The 20,984-nt window shown below is 31.0% G+C and overlaps 1 long non-coding RNA gene across 1 annotated transcript; it reads left to right on the forward strand.

The window, feature by feature from the left end:
* The first annotated feature begins 76 nt into the window (after nucleotides 1-76).
* On the forward strand, nucleotides 77-8,610 carry LOC126740945 (uncharacterized). The gene is made up of 2 exons (XR_007662069.1): nucleotides 77-568; nucleotides 8,335-8,610. It is a non-coding gene; the product is annotated as an uncharacterized LOC126740945 (long non-coding RNA).
* Nucleotides 8,611-20,984: the final 12,374 nt, after the last annotated feature.

The raw sequence follows: 20,984 nt of genomic DNA on the forward strand, positions 1-20,984 counted from the left end.
AAAAATGTTCTAGTCAAAACTTAAAAGAGGGGAAGTACATTTTCAGTTTAATATCTTCGCCACGCGTATAATTTACTTAATAACTATATCACGTCCGCGCGCTAAACGATGATATTGACCTTAACTTCGCCGCGCGCCGTCTTAACCCCGTGAAGAATTTTAAGCAGATAAACCAAGATCGAGAAAAACAAAAAGTAAATTACATATTAAAAATTGGTCATCTAAATGGAGATATGGTTATTTTCATACACTCATTGTTCTTTGTGACGTTTGTATATTATAAGAAAAAATCGATATAAATTTGTAAGACGCTGTATCCGAAGTACTATTTGCGTGGCAGATCTCGATGAGTATAGTGTTTTTTAACTAATATAATCTTTACAAAAAAAGATACGCAGTATTTCATAATTTGTCAATATCGAAATATGGCTTACAAAGTATTATCGATTGTATTTTTAATATTCGTAGTGTTAATAGGAAGTGCAACACCTACCCCGTTTTTTGATAAACTGTTTGGCGGATATGATGGTGGTTACGGTTACAATTATCAACCATATAATAGGGCAAGGTTAGTTATGTCAATTTTGAGTTCTTGTTATTCTATACAAAGTGTTTTATTATCGGCTTTGGTGCTTTATATCTGAAGGGCGGGATATATTATTTAGATACCTAAACTTTTAAATTATGTGGAGATTTCTGAAGATATCCACTCTTAGGGTACTAAGGTTTATATTCTTCGAATATCAAAATAGTAAACATATCTTAAAATATATATATTAAAATAATATTCAATAAGTTAAATATCATAAGAATGTTGATGCCTAACTATTGGGAAATTGCTATAATTATATAATTTTAAATGAAATATTCTATAAATTTTTATATATTTCGATAGTAAATAATATTCTAGAAATAATGGTAACTTGTAACGTTTGAATACAACGTCAAAAAGAATGTTTTTTTTTAATTTTAAAATACAGTGCTATAAATAACTTAAAGTTGTTAGATTTGCATCATGTAAGAATCAAAAATAATTTAGATTATGTGTTTTAAGTAATAAAGATAAGTAAACATATATTTTTGGTTTTTGATCAATTTTTAATGGCATCCTAATGGAAACACCAGTTTAATAAAATCTGTCAAAAAATAATTTCACAGAAAAAAAAAGTAAATCAGGTATGACAATTTTATAACAAATTAATGTAAATATACAGTGTGGCCCAAATTGGGTGTACATGTATATGGGTGTAGAGATAGAAAATTGGTTAAATAGGGAAAGTTGTAGGGCATTTAGTTACCAATTTAGTGCCGCTTTTAGAACAATTTTATCTTTTTCCGATTTTGAAATATTTGGAAAAAATCAAAAAGTTAAATTTTTCAAAAACGCCTGTATTTTTTTTTATTTCAACATATTTTTAAAATCTGTAAAAACATTATTAGGACAACTTTTAAGGACAACGCATACTAAATTCAGTTTTTATTTTCGACTTTTCGGTTCTGAGATTCCATCCTCAACTTCTTCTTTTTTTATGGCGGCCATTTTGTTTTTTTTGCTAAATTAAACACATCTTTTTTTCCCTTTAAAATGATATATAACACTTTTTGAAAATATTTCATTCCACTGTATAACTAAATGTATAGCAACTAATTTTATAAAGAAATGCAATAAAAATCATTGTGACTATTATTGTTGTTAGAATTTCATTTTCTATCGGAATAAGCAAAAATTATACGGGATATTCCATTTAAAATTAAATAATCAAGGATATTTCTGGTATATGTTTTTGATATTACAGTAGTACCGGTGGTTAATGAAGCAAAGAATTTGGGTATTATTTTTGATAATACTTTGTCTTTTTCAGCCCACATAAACAAAAAAATTGCCACTGCTTATATGCGCTTAAAATATTTAAATAATCTAAAGCGTCACTTACCGAGTCAAACCAAGCATTTTTTGTGCAACTCTTTAATATTATCATTGTTTGATTATGGTGATGTAATCTACAATGATGCAATTACTTCGGCAGTGTCATCTTCTATTCAAAAAGTGCAAAATTCCTGTATGCGTTTCTCCTTTAATATTTGCTATAGAAGTCATATCTTAATATCCCATATCTTAATAATCATTTTATTCTTTCAATGTCAAATAGACGCAAATATCACATGTACTCTTTCATATACAGAATTTTAAAGTCGGGAAACCCACCATATCTAAGAAAACTTTTCAATGTGCATGAACACAACCATAATACCAGACGGTTTAATATATTTAGGGTTCCTCAGCATACAACAGCAGCTTTTCAAAAATCAACAAAATCATTTGTGGAACAATTTGCCTCATTGTGTTAAAGATTATTCTCTTTATAAGTATAAGAAGTACATAAGAAATATGCTTATGCAGTCACAGTATGATGCCTAATAATTAAATATGTATTGAAATGAATGTCAATAGGACTTTTTCCAGTCTCTTTTCATTCAGGTTGTGTCATATTCATATAGCTGTACTGGGTCAAGTCTTCACTTACATTTTCGTTTCGCATTTAACAAGATATACCTCTATCATATTATTTATATTCATATATATTGGATGTGTTTCCTCTCCTGCGCTTCCCTGATTCAGTCGCTGCCTACCCCTGCCCTGTTTACATAAATATAAATAAATTGTATTTTTTTAAATTTTTTTCAAGCTCTCACTATCAAAAAGTATCGAAGAAATATTCTTACTTAAGGTTTTTTTTTTTAGTATTCTTGTTATTTTGTTTCCTTTTTTGTTGCTTTTTTTGAGGATGTATCACTTAAAAGTGCCTCTTGCAGAGGTACTTTTGAGAAACGGTTTTTTATAATCGAGATGCATTCCTATTTGCTAACTTCACTTACATCATAAGTACAACTGTTTTGTAATTTTTGATATTGGCAAATAAAAGTTTTGAATTAAATTGAATTGAATTGAATATGTTGTAATAATTTGTAAAATACAAGGCTTTTAATATCACTACGCGCAGCAAAATAACTGAAAACTTAATGCGTCCAAGTGTTCTGTTATGTATTTTGGACAAAAAAGTTGCCATATGTTTAGAAAAATCTTAAATTATAAATTGGTTTAATAGAACTATAATTTACAGAGAAAGCAAAAATCTGGGTCTAACATCAACTACTATTATAACATCGTTTATTATACTTGCGTCGATTAGTTTACGCCTTATAGAATGCAAACATTTCAGAAAACCTGTTGTAGATTTATATTTAACATTAGAGTATGATAGAGCATCATTTTACATCTTAGAATATTGAAAGACTAGAATCGGTAAACAACAACTTTGTTTGAGTTCAACATGTGCCAAGGGCCAAGGGAGTGTTTTTTTTTTATAAATATTCACCGATTTTCTGTTGTCACACACATTTTCACAAAAGAAGAAATTTTTAGCTATACAGTGTGTCTGTAACATGGATTAAATTCGATAATAACTAAATGGGAGCGTGTTTGGAAAAACGCTCGGACACGTAAGTTGCGCATTTTTTACAATAATTTTTTTTTATTCAGGGTGTGCCATGTAGGCGGGGCTAATACCAACTTTTTTATTTTAAATGGGAGACCCTATATGTTATTATATTTTTGGATTCTGCATAAAATTCCAAACATTTTGATGTATCACATGTCATACCTTTATTAACCTGTTTTTAAGTTTTGATTTTTTATTTTAAAAATGTTTTAAATTAAAAAAAATATGCGTTTCAGTAAATAGTTTTTTTTTCGTAATGTATTTTATAAATGTCCTATAAACATGTGGCATTTTTATAATTTTGACATTTTATATATTTTGACATTGCTACAAAACATGGCTTTCCTGTCGGATAATCAGATTTAAGTTTCTTTTAATTTTTTTACAAAATGGGCTATTAAGTGAAAATCATACTACTATACTAAGTGAAAAGCACAAGATTGAAATCTTAATGATGATTGGGTACGGAGATAGAACAAGAACCCAAAATGAAGTTTTGCCACCCATATCTCAAAGTACTATAAGCAAGATTGAAAACAGTTTCGGAAAAATTGTCACGTAAGTACAATAACTAGTTCTCGTCGATTTGCGCTTAATGAAGACACCAAAATTAATGTGTTATTAGCCATTGAAGAAAATCCTAAAGTTTCTACTAGGCAGGTAGCGCGCGAATTGGAAGTAAGCTAGTCTTCAGTAGTAAGGGTTTTTGAAGCAGAAAAATTTCATCCCTATAAACTAACAATTCTCCAGAAACTCAATTAGGAGGATGCAGAATTTAATTTTGTAAACAATTTATGGAGTTAATGCAGAATAATAATTTTATTGGGCACAAGAAAATCCATGTTGGATGAGGCAAGGCCCCACTTAGCACCGAGAAAAAGTAAATGTTTGGGCAGGAATTCTAGGTCAGAAAGTTATAGGCCCATTTTTCTTCGAAGAAAATTTAAATGGAGCAAGGTACTTACAGTTTTTACAAGAAGAACTAATTCCAAAGCTAGCTGTTCTATTCCCTGATCCAATAGAAACTGATATGCCGAATAGAAACATCTAGTTTCAGCATGATGGTGCGCCTTCCTATTTTGCAAGACCTGTTCGAAACTATCTGGATACTATTTTTCCAGGCAGGTGAATTGGCAGAAGAGGACCTTTTGAATGACCACCAAGATCGCCCGATTTGACTCCGCTGGATTTTTGCCTATAAGGATATTTGAAATTCAAAGTTTATGTGACCAAAGCCGGCAAATATTGAAGATTTGAAAACTAGAATAAGGATGAAACGTTCAAAATAAATTTGTAGTACGTTTAGGGCATTGCCAAATAGTAAATGGTTTACATTTTGAACACCTATTAAAGAAAAAGATTTAAAAGAACCCTCTTTAAGTTTATGAAATACGTTTTCTTTAACGCCCTGTATCTTAAAAACATTCGAACAAAGGTATGGCATATGATACATCAAAATGTTTAGAACTTTGTGGAAAATCCAAAAATATAATAACATATAGGGTATCCTATTTAAAATAAGAAAGTTGGTATTAGCCCCGCCTAGATGGCACACTGTATAAAAACTTTTTATTGTAAAAAATGCGCAACTTGCAATCTAAATTGACGCGTCCGAGCATTTTTCCGAACATGCACCCATTTATTTATTATTGAATTTATTCCAAGTTACAGACTCGCACTGTATACTAAAAGATATAATAATGTTAATTTAATTTATTTCTGTTGAATTTTGGATTAAATATATAAAATAGATGTAGATATAACGTATTCTAAGATTCTAAGAATAAAAATAACATCTTCATAACAAAAAAACATTTTTTCCGTTCTTAAAAAAAATTTTTAATGGCAACACCGCAGGCAAAAGCTCAGTGCTGCGCGAAATGTCATCTTGTCAAATTGGCCTTGTGTTTATACTCGGCATTTGTCTCATTTGAGTGTTTTTGTGAACTGCTACGATAGTAAAAACTTGTGCCGTTTGTACCGCATCATGGAAAAAAGGCGATACTGTCATAACATCATATCAAGGGAGAACCGTCATCATAAACGTAGAATAGGGGAAATAAATACTTGAATCTGAAGTGTGTGTGAAATATAAGAATCTTCATATTTTTAAATTTACAAAAAATCTTGTTCGAATGTACTTATTTATTAATCAGCTATAAAATGTAAAAAACTGGAGGTTTGTCCATGGTTTTATTAACAGGACTGAGTATATTTTTTTTTGTCTTGGCAGAAAAATGGCTTATTAAAAATTTGTATTTTAAAACATTAATTATTAAGAAATCTATAATAATTATAACATATTTAAGTTCCATGAAAATATTTGTTATTAGATAGATACCTTTACTCTAATGACATACGTTAAAAAAATGCATAAAGACTTAACCGTAATCGATTATATTGTTTATATTTAAAGCATAATTTATTATTATTAAATATTTATCATGTCAATATGTTTTGACGACGTCACTGGTAAAGATGCCTTGTGTCGTTATCAACAATGCGATCGAGCGGCGTTGCGATATTGTTGTCCTTTTCTCTAATATACATTATCTACATTCATTTAACTTCGAATATTGACTTTTTATAGAGTATCTTATGATATTTTATTAAAAAAATACTTCATATTTTAATTAAAGGGGAACAGTAGTATTTTTTTGTGCTTCTCAAAATAAGTGACAAAGTTTATAATATTAAATACTGTTTTTTTGCCACTTCTACATAAGTACTTGGCATCATAGCATCATTGCAGAGATATTGCAAGCAAACAAACTGCCCATCAGTTCAAGCCCAATTTAAGTAATTTGCACAAAATTAGTTCTTTTGACGAGTTTGATTATTCAGGTGTAAATCACAACTAAAAACAAAAAAATCATTTAACACAACTTCTAAACTTTTTCAAATTAAAACCGAAAAGGTTACAACTGATAATATGAGAAACGTACATCGTCGTCGATTTTTGTGGTCTAGAGTGTTTAATTTTTTAATTATCTAGGGGATGAATGGCACAATAACTGTCAGATAATTGTCTTTCAAGCAACTAATCTTCTTATAAATTCTTCCACTAAAACATTAATAAGTTGGATGTTGTTATAAATTGATAGGATAAATATACCTGGACACTCACTTGCTAGGAGAAAATAGGATCTTATGCTGCAGGTGTTCTTAGTTCTTTTATGTTGCTAATTAAGTTGGAAAAATCAATACTTAGATTATCAAGGTTCTGTTTTTTATTTATGTACTTTATTTAATTTCATTTAAGAGCCTCTTTTTTAATATTGCTCTCTAAATAGAATTCCTGTTTTTTCAAAATAAAATAGATGGTGAAATTTTTCAAAGAGCGCAGCAAGAGTGGCACACTTTATTTTTGCAAAAGTTTGCCTTTTAAGAATAAAATATGCACTTGTTTATTTTTTAGTCTTTTAAGTCTGGCACCCTTCTACCCCCTAATTGTAAGAACTATGTTATATTTAAAAAAATGATTTAGGGAACTTTTTTAATATTAAAAATAGATATTAGAAATTTGATCCTAGTTTCCTTAGAACTTCAAACACTAAAAGGTTATCACTTCAATAAATATGATTTCTCAGCCATTATTAAATTATAAAAGTAGCTACATATAAGAGCTTCTGCCTTGGAGATTTTTGCATTTCAATAATTTAATGTAATCAAAATTTTTTAAAATACAGGATGTTCAGTTTGAAATAATGTACACAGGGATATTGCAAACCGTTAATGATACATGGTGGACAAACAGGGAACAAGTTGCGCAATCAAATATCTATATATACTTACAGAGTAAGTACCTCTGTAATCTACTTCTTTGAATTCGGAATAGGAACAGGGAAAAAAAATAAAAAAATGCGTTTTATATAAATATAAATCCTTGTTTTTTATAAAAGATACAACCTGACTTTTTTCCCTGCAAACAGTAGCTTGGTTAGAAATGAAAATTGGTCCATTGCAAAATAACGACTGTTAAAAGTTGTAATGTAAATTGCGAAAATTTATACCTATATGGTGTAAATTTAAAAATGATCAAATGAGGAAGATGAGAAATGGATATGCATGAAAGAGCTCTAAAAGAATGGACGGGGATGGATGGGAGGCATGGAAACGTTTTTGATATGCACAGATGTAGGAAGGGACCCGTTAAATCTAATAAGAAAAGAAATGCAGCTTGTAACTAAGCATGACAACTTCGGCACTTTACAAGTGCTAAAGTGTCTCTGCTAAACAAATTAAAAGAGTCACTTGTATCTGATGATGACATTGACACATCAAAGAGAGAGAAATACGAATATAATTCTTACACATAAAATATATTTTTCCCTCAAAATGTTTTTATTATACACTTCCGATACATCGTTCGAATCACCTCACCCCAGTAATTTGAGAAGAAGACTCTTCAGCTATTTCCCTTGTAGAAATTCAGAAATTTCGATTTATACTGCGGCTTATTTATTCCTCTTTTAGGGTTATTTTTAATCTGGGTAAAAACACCATAAATTTCCAAATAATCGTATAGTCTTTTGAATTTTGGCAACTTGTGAAGGCTGGCGACGATCAAAACGACGATATGTTGAAATATTTCTCAGAGGATTCACAGGATTTTATTGCTGCATATTACATATCGTTTTTAAATTGAAAATTGTATTTCCTTATTTGACGCTATTTTATATTTTAGCTTTTTTATCCATAGGCAACTATAAGAAAATCTCCACTTCTTTTCTCATTTGGTAGTTTCCGATATCCCTATATTAAACATAAAAAATCTCACATTGAATATATGCATTCTTAAACTGAAATTTAATATAACTTGATATTTGTTTAGGTCATATGGCAGAAGCCACGGCTATGAGCAAGAACAAAAACCTTATGATGGAGGCGAAAAATACCGACAAATATGCAGAATCCATGCTATTAGTACTTTGCCATTTCCCGGAAGAGTTGGCAATCCTGTTTGTTAAAGACAATACTCATCTATAAAAATAATAATTTAGTGTCAAATTATAAATAATATTTAGGTGTAAAATTAATTGTTTATTACTTTTACTGTGATAACTTAGAATGTAGCTTTTGAATAAAATCTTCTAAATTTATTAAAGAGCTTCTCTGTGCTACAAAACGTCTTATTATACAATATAGGTAAACAAAAAACCAGCATGCGAAATATTGTGTCTTTAAATAGTCAATATTAAACATTAGATAACCTGTTTACTTTCTATTAAAGGAGATAAGAAATAAATTGTCCTATTACGTAGTATACCTCATAAAAAATCGCAGGAAGGACTTGCGGTAATTGAATCCAAGCGTGAACACTGAATATGGTATGCTTTCTTGTGTAAACATGACGTTAATGCACCAATATTTATCGTGAAAAGATGTAATAAAACAACAATAGCCTCAATATATTTATATATATATATATATATATATATATATATATATATATATATTTTTACTTTTATATGTATACAGTGCATCCCAAAAGTTATATCTAAATTTATTTAAAATTCAGGGGTGTGTTCGAAAAAAAAATGCTCGGACCCGTCGATTTTTATTTCAAGTTGCGCATTTTGTATATACAGGGTTGCTCAAAAACAAATTACGACCATCAACTTCATTTTTTCAAATGAAAGCACCTTTTTTTTTAAATTTCTTCTTTGAATTTCGCATGGAATTCTACGTATGTTTCATGCATCATGTCCTATACCTAAAGTCAACAGTTATCGAAAAAAAGACGATTCATGTAACAAATAAAAAAAGAACAAAAATTAAGTTAAATGTTCAAAATGGTTGCCATTCACGGCTTGAAAATATCCAAGGCGATCAATAAAGTCTCATTGCACATTTTCAATCATTTGCGGAGTTATGGCGCACACTTCTCTGCGTATTTTCTCTTTCAAGTCGTCTAGATTATTTGGCCTATTAACAAATACCTTCGACTTGAGGTATCCCCACAAAAAAAAGTCCATTGGTGTTAGATCAGGCGACCTAGCAGTCTGGGTCCAATGGATTTGGAAATAAAGCTAGTATGCTGGAACTAATTCAAATTGGAGAAAATCGAGATATATTTGTCTTGTTAAAGTCTGTTCAAAGAAAAAGGGACCTATTACTCTTCCGCGCACTATTCCACACCACACATTTAGTTTTTGAGGGTACTGGGTGTTTACCTTCATCATCCAATGCGGATTTTCTGTTTCCCAATATCGACCATTTTGTCTATTCACACTACCATTCAAACAAAACGTGGCTTCATCGGAAAAAATAATATTTGTTACTAAATTATTATTTAGATTGCACATGTTTTGTAAGCGTTCACAAAACTCATTTCGAAAACTTTGTAGGGGTGATATTTGTGCTATTTAACTATCCGGAAAATTTCGTCATGTGTAAATTTGCCCCAATCTGCGACAGAGGAATGCATGGATTTTCTTCCAAAGAAAGCAAAACGTCAAGTTGTTCATTTTCATCTCGAGTAGGACGACCAGATTTCGGCATCTCAGCGGATCTCTAAATGACCGAATTCTCGAAATTTAGCCTCTATTCTACTCACCACCTTTTGACATATCGGAGAGGGATCAGGATGGATTTTATTGAATAATTGAGCAGCTTCTCTTTGAGTACATGTCCTATCACCAAACCCAACCATGCACAGAATTTCTATTTTTTCTCGTTCCATTAACTTTACCATTGTGAAAACCGCAACTTTGCTCGTTCACTTCACACTTGACAATATCTGTTTGGCGGACAACTGTCATACAGTTTCTATGAAAATACACGGTCACCAGCCAACAATAAAAAAACACAAACGAATGGAATTATGCTCCGTATAAAAATTCTCAGAGATAAGGTGACTCATAAGGTGAACTTCAATAATAATGTTTGGTCGTCTTCTTTTCGATAACTGTTAGGTATAGGACATGATGCATACGTATGAAACATACGTAGAATTCCACACGAAATTCAAAAATGAAATAAAAAAGGTGTTTTCATTTTAAAAAATTAAGTTGATGGTCGTAATTTATTTTGAGCAACCCTGTATATACAAAATTTACGTACAGAAATGCGCAACTTGAAATAAAAATCGACGGGTCCAAGCGTTTTTTTTCCGAACACGCCCCTGAATTTTAAATGAATTTAGACATAACTTTTGGAATGCACTGTATGTATGTTTAGGCATGTTTCTGGAAAAGTTTAGGAATCTTTTTAAATACACCACAGGATAGCCTAGAATTTTTATAATTAGCCTAGGATATCTAAGAACCTTTATAAATGTAAGAAGAGTATCCTTAGTCCTATAAAGAAATGTTCTTAGAATATAATTACAATCGACTTGTGTTTATTTGGTCGCTTAACATGAGGACATTTTTTAAAACATGTCTATAAATATATAGCCTTATTATTCCAAAAACTATTGTTTTGCTATATTGTGTATAGGAAAAACAATAACAACACATTTTCCTATTATAGCCATGCATGATGATTCAGAAATTTAAAGTAGGTTCTGCGCGTTAGTAATATGAATTACTTCCGCATGATTGGTTTTAATATAATCTTGATCAAGGTTAGTAACCTATATTTACCATATTGATAAAATGACATATTATAAGACTCCAGGAGAAATATCATATGAACCCTATAAATGTTGGGTTTTGATATGACATTAACTTTTAAGTGGGATATTGTTGGGAAATGAATCACTGACATGATATTTGTCCTGTGTATTTCTTTCGGACTTTAGAACTTCATGTCTATAGATTTCATGTAGTCTCTAATCATTTGATCAAAGACAAGAAACAGTATAGCCTGAATGTCATGATCTGTCAATGTTAGGTTCATAACGGAACTATATTATAATTTAGGTGAAGTTTCTTGGTCAAGCCCCAAAAATGAGTATGTACAAAATACAGTCAACATACTAATATACACATTAAAATAAACTGCAAAATATATTACGATATTTAGTGATCGATCCCCGTATATATTTACGGTCGATTCGAGTCTTTCCACGGCACCCTGGCGCATTCAACAAACAATATTTGTCAGATAAAGATAGGCAAGCTCGGCGCGGATCACGTGAAACAGACGAATATACGAGATTCTCTGGATGCTGCTGGGATTGAATTGTGGACGGGCCAGGAAGATTAGCCAGTGAAACAGAGTCGCGCGCTTAAAAATAGGAAATGCAATTATTTTATACGTTTTCTTATTGTTATTTTACATTTTTCTTCAAATAAAGGAATATAAGTAAAATATTAACTTGTCGGTGTCTTGGCTCAAAGCATTTCAATTCAATTGAGATTCGGCTCGATAGGTTTTTTAATTTTTTTTAAGAAAATGGGGTTACCGTTTCAGTAACGTCTGAACGTTACGTTAATATGATAAACACCTCCTTTATCCCCGAGTTAAAAAGAAGACGTATTGACCGTGATCAGGGCTTCCATGGCTGTTCTTCGTCCTTTGTTTGCCAACCATTTAATTTCAATATTCGGTGAGGTTTTATGGCCTACTCGGTCCCCGGACATGTCCATGTGTGATTTCTTTTTATGGGGGTACCTCCCGCGTCTATGAAAAATCCTCGTACATTAGATGAATTGAAAGATGCATTCTGCCAAAAAATTAGTGAAATCAATAGAGATTTGTTACAAAAAAAGATAGGTTCCGAGAATGCCTTCAAAAATGCGTCGATGGGAACGGTCACCATATTCCTGATATTCTTATCTACAACTAAAAATCCATCCAGGTATTATCAAATGCGATGTCTTTGTGTATGTTGGTCTACCAATTAATTTTCCCTAAAGCAAACACTAATGATTTTATGATTATTTCAAAAACATCCTATTCCTCTACTGTATATTATACGGCGTGTTACAAATTCCTAGCTTACTATTGGGATCTCGGTAAATATAAGAGATAAGAATTTTTGAGCCTAAAAATGTGCCGATTAAAAATGTGTATAAAAAATATTTAAATTTATATTTCTTGTTAGGGCGCTATTGGACCACCCCTTTTGTACTTAGAAATAATGTTTCGAAGAATCAACCTTTTCTTAAGATGCGTGCCATAATGTATAGGTCTGTAAATGGTAACAATTATAACAATTTTGAATTTTGTCAGTGTGTCTTAATTAGCATGGTGCAGACTTAGCTCACCCTCAAATCGGTTTCACGTTTATAATTTACTGTAGTCCTTGTTGTTAATCTATTTGGTATATACTGTTGTTTTGTTTTATTTACTTTCGTCTAAACTTTTGAAGAATAAAAATGTCATTTTGGCGGTTTTTTGATACTAGTGATAACAAATCGAATAGTTGTGGTAAATATTTTTAGGAATTTTATACCGTGTTAGTTTATGACCGTTTTACCGATAAAATTTTAAGAGACAAATCAATCAAACCATATGTATTCAGAGCAATTTTTATTTTAAAAGCTTAGCAGAGCGCTTTCGGCGTATGAGCCATCATCAGTGCTAATTGTCAGTTAAGCCCAGAAGTTCACCATAGTGGGAACACATTCGATATTATTAAAATTACACCTAACATTTAGACACACTTAAGACTATACAGAACACTAAACAGGACGAACAGTATTTAAAAAGGGGAGAACGGTGGTCTCCTTTGTGTTTTGTTTACAATAAATGTAATGATTGATTTGTATTGTCCTTCGAGCAACATAGCCACTTCCCTCTTCTAAATTTTAAGAGAGCATTTTCTTAACACGTGTCATTTTCGACTTGAATATATTTTAAACCTGAATTACAATTTTTAAATACAATATACGTTAAAAGATATCGTTAATATTTGCTTAATAAAAAAAAATTACAGTACTGTTTTTTAAGATAAAAATTCAAGGTTAAATAGTATTGACGTTAAAATTAATGAGTTACTTATTTTATTGGGTATTATGTCAATCTTATTTGGGTATTATTTTCAATATTCTACCTAACTTTATTATGAAAATTAAACTTGAAAACTATGAGAAAACTTACTTATTTAATAAAAATAACTAATTTGAATCACCGTTTCGGTAGTTATATCTACTACTGTTATCAAGGTAAGTTAAATTAAATTAAAAATATGAAAAAATATACTTATCTTTTCTAATTTTTCGTCTGCACCCTGTGTAAAATTTGTTCTTAATCCGCGAATAGTCACAATACTTTTTTTATAATTTGACGTTTGATTGATAGTTTGATAAACTGTAAAATATAAATTTTACAGGTTTCTGTAGGCCATTTCCAAAAAGAATTAATGAGCATAAATATTAGTAATAAAAAGGTTAATTTAGTTTAATTTATGGCGAGAAGAAACATGCAAGTCCCTTTAAAGGCCACAAAAAAAATATTATTAGCAGTAATAAAGGAGCAAAAGTTCAAAAACGAATATTTTCTAGACAGCTTATTCGAATCGTATGGCCACTCCATTTTACGATTCCCTCCATACTATTGTATTTTCAATCCTATTGAGATGATCTGGGGAACAATTAAAAAACAGTTGCGCAAAATTAATCAAACACCGCAATTAAGCGCGCCTGTGCTAAACAATATACGAACGGTCATTGAAATCGACAAAACCAATTAACGGAAGAACTGTGTATCTTACATTAAAAGTGTAGAAGGTGAATACTACATTACTTACTTATTGGATTAATTTCTTGCCGCGAATTAATCCAATTATAATTCATGCCGAATCCAGTTCTGAAAAGATGGATAGTGATGCTGAATAGGTATGCATTTTTGGACGTAAAAAAATTTGGGTGCAAAATTATGAATATATAGTTAACTTCACTTATAGACTAAAAAATTCCGCTTAATAATGAAATTTCATTGTTCAGTAGGAATTTTTGGACTTATCAAAATCAAATATCAGCGGAGGCAATTATAACAATATTCTATTGCAGCACAGCCGCGACATAATTTTATACCCGTTTTATAACAAACCACTTACTATTTTTTCGAATTTATTATATATATATATATATATATATATATATTCAGCCATTTCAACAATTTCAAATATATAAATCAGCCTTTATAGGTTTGAAAAAATAAACGAAAAAAAGTGTTTGCCTTGAGCACAGAATCTAAAAAAATGAAAAATTAAGGCCTTAATATTTTTTGTAAATTTAAGGCCCTGATAATTGTATATTGCCTGATATTGTAATTATTCTTTACTTTACGACCAACCTGTATGTGTATTTTAATGTAAGTATGTGTTTTCATTTCATAAATTTGTTCAAGATGGCGCCAATCCGCTAATTCCTCTCTGACATCATATAACAAAAAATTATAATATTTCTAGTCGAAATTTATAAGAGGGGAAGTTTCAGTTAATTTTAATTTGTTTATCTTCGCCATGCGTATAATTTACTTAATAACTGTCTCACGTCCGCGCGCTGCCTTAACCCCGTGAAGAATTTTAAGTAGTGAAACTAAGTTCGAAAAAAACAAAAAAGTAAATTATATATTAAAAACTGCCCATCTAAATGTGTTGTTGTTCTTTACGACGGTTTTATATATAAGAAAAAAAATTATATAAAATTGTGGGACGCTGTAGACGCTAGATGAGTGCAGCAGTGGCGAAGCGTACGAGTAGACAAGGTAGACACTGTCTACCCAAAATTATCCAGTTATTTGTCATTAATTTATGACGTAATTATTTCATGTAATTGTTAAATTTAAATTTAAAAAAATAACACGACACAACCGAAACGTCGTGTTACATTAAATAAATAAGACAATGCAAGTTCGACAAGATGTTTTCATCCTTACTATTATTATATAGTATCTAAGCATGATTGATCCGAAGGCGCGCCCCGCCTGCCGCACCGGTTAAGATAAAAATACAGGGCTATAATTTTAACTGATAATTAATATATACGAGCCCCAGGAAGACACATTGATATTTGTCTTCCGAAATTTGGAGCATATCGAACCAAATACGCATCAAGCAGGCTACAGAGGTCCGGCCGCATTCAACCTATTTCGTATGCAAAATTTACTCGCGGGGAAGACATTCGAGCTTTTGTCTATCGAAGTCGACCAGCTATTTTATTATGCTGTTGAGGGTTATTGTTTATGGACACGCTTGATCTGGTCGGCCGCAATACATCTTCAGTTTTGTCTGCAATTGGTGGGGGCGCGTGCTATAGTAATTTAATAATTAGTATTTTTATTTTTGGGTGTATAGAAAAGGTTTTTTTAGTGGTTATTTATGAACGACTGTTCGATATTGGCAATTGTATTTTAGTTGTGTTTTTTTGTAAGTAGTATTTATTTTTATCTATCTATCTTTTTATGCTAGTAGTAATTATTTATTTCTTTTTTATATCACTACATAATTTTTCTCTTTGAGTTAATATTTCATGCGCTTTCATTCTGTATTTCTTTAAAGTGAATAATATTGAATACACATTTTTTCTAATTAACGATTTTTATTTTTGTCTACCCGAAAAAAAAGTTCACGCTTCGCCACTGGAGTGCAGTGCCTTTTAACTAATATAATACTTATAACAAAACATACGCAGTATTTTATTGGATTTATTAATGCAGAAATAGGACTTCCAAAGTCTTGTCGGTTTTATCTTTAATATTCGTAGTGTTAATGGGAACTGCAACACCTACTCCGTTTTTTGAAGTTTTGCAAAATGACCTAGGGACCAAAAAGTAGTATTTAGATTTTTAATGATGTTTGTCAAATTTCAAATTTTTATATAAACGCATTTAAAAGATAAGAGGGGGGGGGGATAATTAAGAGCCGCACTGTATATCAAAATTATTAATAGATCAAAGATTTTAACATATAAATTACACGCGAAATGCGTGGTTTTTAAGATTCAGAGTAGTTAAGTTTAATTTATTTTTAATTTTTATTTTATTTTTCATAGACGGTTTGAGATATTGAAGAACTTTGTAGATGTTTAATCACTTTTTTTGGCCAACGGGTGGCTTAGCTGTACCGGTTAGCTCCAGTTAATAGCAAGGCAGACGTAAGGGGCTGGTTCAGGAAATGCGTTATAAGTGTGGCTTTGATGCGTCAGTACAGTGTGGGAAATCTCTTTGAAAGGATTGCTATTGAAGTTGCTGGCCCGTTTCCCGAATCAGAAGCAGGGAATAAGTACATCATGATCGTGATGGACTACTTCGGCAAATGTGTTGACATATATTCTCTACCATCAGGAAGCTTTTACTATCGCCGGCGCCTTAATAAAAGAATGGTTCTGCCGATTTGGTGTACCTTTGGAGCTACATTCAAACAAAGGACGAAAGTTTGAATTCACCTTGTTCCAGAACATTAGTAAGACGCTTAAAATCAAGAAAACGAGAACTACTGTATTACACGCGCAGTCAGATGACATTGTGGAACAAGTGAATAAAACCATTAACCAATAAAGAGACTGGTAGAAAAATTTTCTACTTGGTTACTAAAGAGGTGTCACATCGGAAGCAAATCTATAAGGACATTTGGGACGCTTTGTGTTATCTAAAGAAAGAATTGCTTACCGAGGATCTGAGAAGCCTGGCAATTTCCAAAATCGCATGCAGACTCGATAATCTGTACTGAAGGATGATTCGCAGTATGTTGTAGTGATCTTCAAGTTTAAAGGCAAGGCAGTGCAAGTTCTGGTATGCTGTTAGACTTCCCAATGCCGTCTCTGGAGAAAACCGTTTATTATTAATTCTACAAGAAATCCAGTATCGTCTGCAGATAATAATTTTACAGCTGATGCCCAGACTAGCGATGTCATTTATAACATACCCCATATTCTATTAGCTTAAAAGAAGGCGTGTGACTTAAACCATTCGAGGGGTGTTCCTCTAAACCCATAGTGTTGCAACTTAAAAGTTAGGATATTATGATAGACACAGTCGAAGCTTCAGAGGAATCACAAAAAATTATTGCTCTCGAATGATCCTTATTTAGACAGAAGTATACTCTACTAAAAAGCGAAAACCTATAATTGTTGTCGCGTTTGTTACTCAAGAATCCTAACTGATAAAAAGCAAATATTTTATATATTAACAAAAAGGAAAGAAACCTTCTTTTAACCAGTCTTTAAATGATATTGGATAACGTGGTAAAGAGTGCAATTGAACGATAATTCAAAATAAGGTCTATTTAGTCTATACCTTCTTTATACAACGAAATGATATTTACCATTTCCAGGCAGCTAGGAAAAGCTCCATTTTGAAATGACTTATTAATTACATTCGTTTGATGATTTAAGGTTCATTCTGCCAGATTTGAAAACATTTTCAGGGTAAGCCTTCTGTCCCAGATGATGTTTTGTTTGTAATGTAATTTATTTTACTGCTAGTAACAATCAATGTAAAACAATCATAAAACATGATAAGAACCTTTATGCCAGAAGTCGTGGAAATCGCGTAAGATCATGGGCCAAAGAACATAAGAATTGGCAAGAGCATAAATGGGAATGCATTCTTTTTACCCATGAATTAACATTTCCTTTACATCCTGATTCAAGAAGGCAGAGGGTATTGTGAACCCCTCGCAACGCGTCTTACTCATTTGAGAAGTCTGACCTAAATCCTATCGAGCAAGTTTGGCATATGTTAAAAAGGTGAGTTTTAAATCAGGAAATAGTGTTCCAGATATGGAAAATGTTGCTGAACTGTATGTAAGAGCAATTTCAGACTACAAATTCAGCAAAACCACATTGACCATAGCATGGTAATCATTCAGTAGCATGGTGGTCATTGAGTATATACTGATATTCAACCGCTCATTCTAAAATTGCCTTTTTAAAGTAAAACTAGTGAAATAAAAATTGTTTTATGCATTTAGTTATCTAAACGTATTAAACATGAAAAACAATGAAAACGGTCGAGAAAATTCGGTTATTTTTATCATTAAATGGGACTCTTGTGGTACGAACGGTACGAAGACCTACTATATTGGCAAACGCGGCCAGAGTTTGTATTTATTATGGGAATAGGAAAATCAAAGAACAAATAATGATTTATTCGAAATGTCGAAAAATTTAAAATCACAAAATTCCAAGATTGCTCAAAAAAACGAAACTTTTCAAGCCGATATAATTCACATAAAATCGGAACTAAAAAGACAAAACTTAATTAAAGACTTTAGAATTGGAAAAAAAATAAGCAATTTGAAAGCTGAAAATACTGACCTTAAAGAAAAAATTTCCCGACTAGTCTCATTTAATCTTGAAGAAGAACAAATACGCGGAAATAATTTAGAAAAAAGATTATTGATTTTAGCCCAATGAATTTAATGATTTTAAGCCAATAAAACAATAAGGCTAGTTAACGAAATATCTACGAGAAGGGTACCAGAGGCATTCGTGTTTAACGACTTAGTGGAAACAAGTTCGCAGAATCCACTTCAGGAACAAGATACCAATTGAATTCTTAAAAAAAAACAGCTAGAATCAAAAAACTCCCCCTGCAAAAAAAAATAAATTAATTAAAAAGGAAGAACGAGTATAAGAGGAAGCATAATAATAGCAAAGATTTTTATTTAACTTAGTATTTTTGTAGACTTTTCAAAAGCATTTGACATTGTCGATCGCAGAATGTGGCATTCGCGGTATTGCTAAAAAAATTGATTGAAAGTTGCCTTTCAAACAGATCACAAACATTAGAACCGATGTACAAATAGTAGTACAGAGTGGTGAAATCACTCCTTTGTATAATCTATATGAACAGTCTTTTACATTTATCCATCATAGGAAAAATTATAAGTTACGCAGATGACACCGTAATAATCTATTATAGGAAAAACTTCGAACGTTCGTTCGGAGGAACAATCTAAAAACTGCAGCAGAAAGGGAGGGTTTTGAGGCAAACAAATTATCACTTAATGTTGATAAAACAAAATATGTCAATTTAACTTTATACGAAAAAACTTACCAGAATTAGACTTTTTACAAGTAAATCAATCAATGAATATTCCAGAGACAAGCATCGTAAATTATTTAGGTATTCATATTAATCAGTATTTAGAATGAATAGGAATGAGAATACACATATAAAGGAATTTGGAGAAAGATCAGAGAATTGGTTATTGCGAAACCTAGAACAGTCACAACCTAGAACACAGAAGCAATAAACAATTTAAAACGTGGTACTATTTTATATTTCAGTCTCAATTAAGTTATGGCCTTGTAGGTTGAGGTGTGGTATGGGACTGTCTTTTAAGACAACTAAATACTATACAAAAATGGATAATTAAAGTTATTTAAAAAAAATGGTTATTTTCAAGTCAGTTACTTCACAAGGAAACAAAATTAATGAACATACGACAGTTATGTTCATTTACTTTTTTAATGAACGGAAGAAAATAAAATTTAAATAAGTCCTCTATCACATCTCTTCACCACCAGAAAAAAGAAAAATAAACATGTTAAAACATGCTTTTAACTCCTAAAAACCAACAATCTTTAATATGTTGTTTTAGTGACCCAGTTCAATTGTGTTTACTTTTCCAAGCTGTTTAAATATTTTTTTCCTTTAATGCCAACGTTTTAGCCTGTATTAGGCCTTCTTCAGGGCACTACGAATGAAAAAAAATAGTTTAAAACAATTATAAACAGTTATAATTACAGTAAGTATAATAATAATTATAATAATTACAGTAATATTAGAGTAAGTTAAAGACATTCATGGTAAAAAATTATCAAAAACAATATTAAAATAAATCAAAGTAAGTAAACTATTACGTCATTTAATAACTATTTAAATTATTCAAATACATTTTCAAAACATAGAGATAATAATTAACTAATACATTTGAAAATTATAATTAAAATTAATGGGAACATTTAAATGTACTTACAATAGAAAAATTAAAGGTTTTCGTTAGACAGTATAGAGTGGAACATAGAGGCGTGTTTTTTAAGGAAATAGAAGTGTTGGTGTGTAAGCAACAAAATGAAATGAATAATATTTTAAACTGTGGGTTTGAATTGTTAAAGTGTTAAGCGCAGTCTCCCGGCACAGTTTTCTGTGCCACGTGCTTTATAGTTTTTGGTTAGCGGTACTTTTTTTGAGGTTATATTCGAAATGAATGAACAATTAATTGAATTGGTGAGGAGGCATACAATTCTTTATGATACCAACAATCCTAATTATTTAAAAGAAAAATTAAAGGATCAATTATGGAAAGATATAGAAAAAGAACTTAATTTGAAAAGCGGTAAGTTAAACAAATATGTTATATTAATTAAAGCTGTATATTAATTAAAGTTAGACAGGGGTCGACAAAGTTTGGCTACAAAATTATAAGTAGGTAGGTATATCAAAACAATACATTGCTACGTCAGATTAATATTAAAATTTTCCTTGTAAAACACTTTTTTCGTGCCAAGGTATTTGTCCTTCAGTATTAAAATATTGCGTAAATTTTTGTCTTATTAGAAAAGCATTTGATGAACTTCGGGTATTACAGTTTTGCAATGAAAGTAGCTGATTTGTAGGCATTTCAGCATCGGTTCCGTC

This window comes from Anthonomus grandis, chromosome 10, assembly GCF_022605725.1.
Source record: "Anthonomus grandis grandis chromosome 10, icAntGran1.3, whole genome shotgun sequence".
Taxonomy (NCBI): Eukaryota; Metazoa; Arthropoda; class Insecta; order Coleoptera; family Curculionidae; genus Anthonomus; species Anthonomus grandis.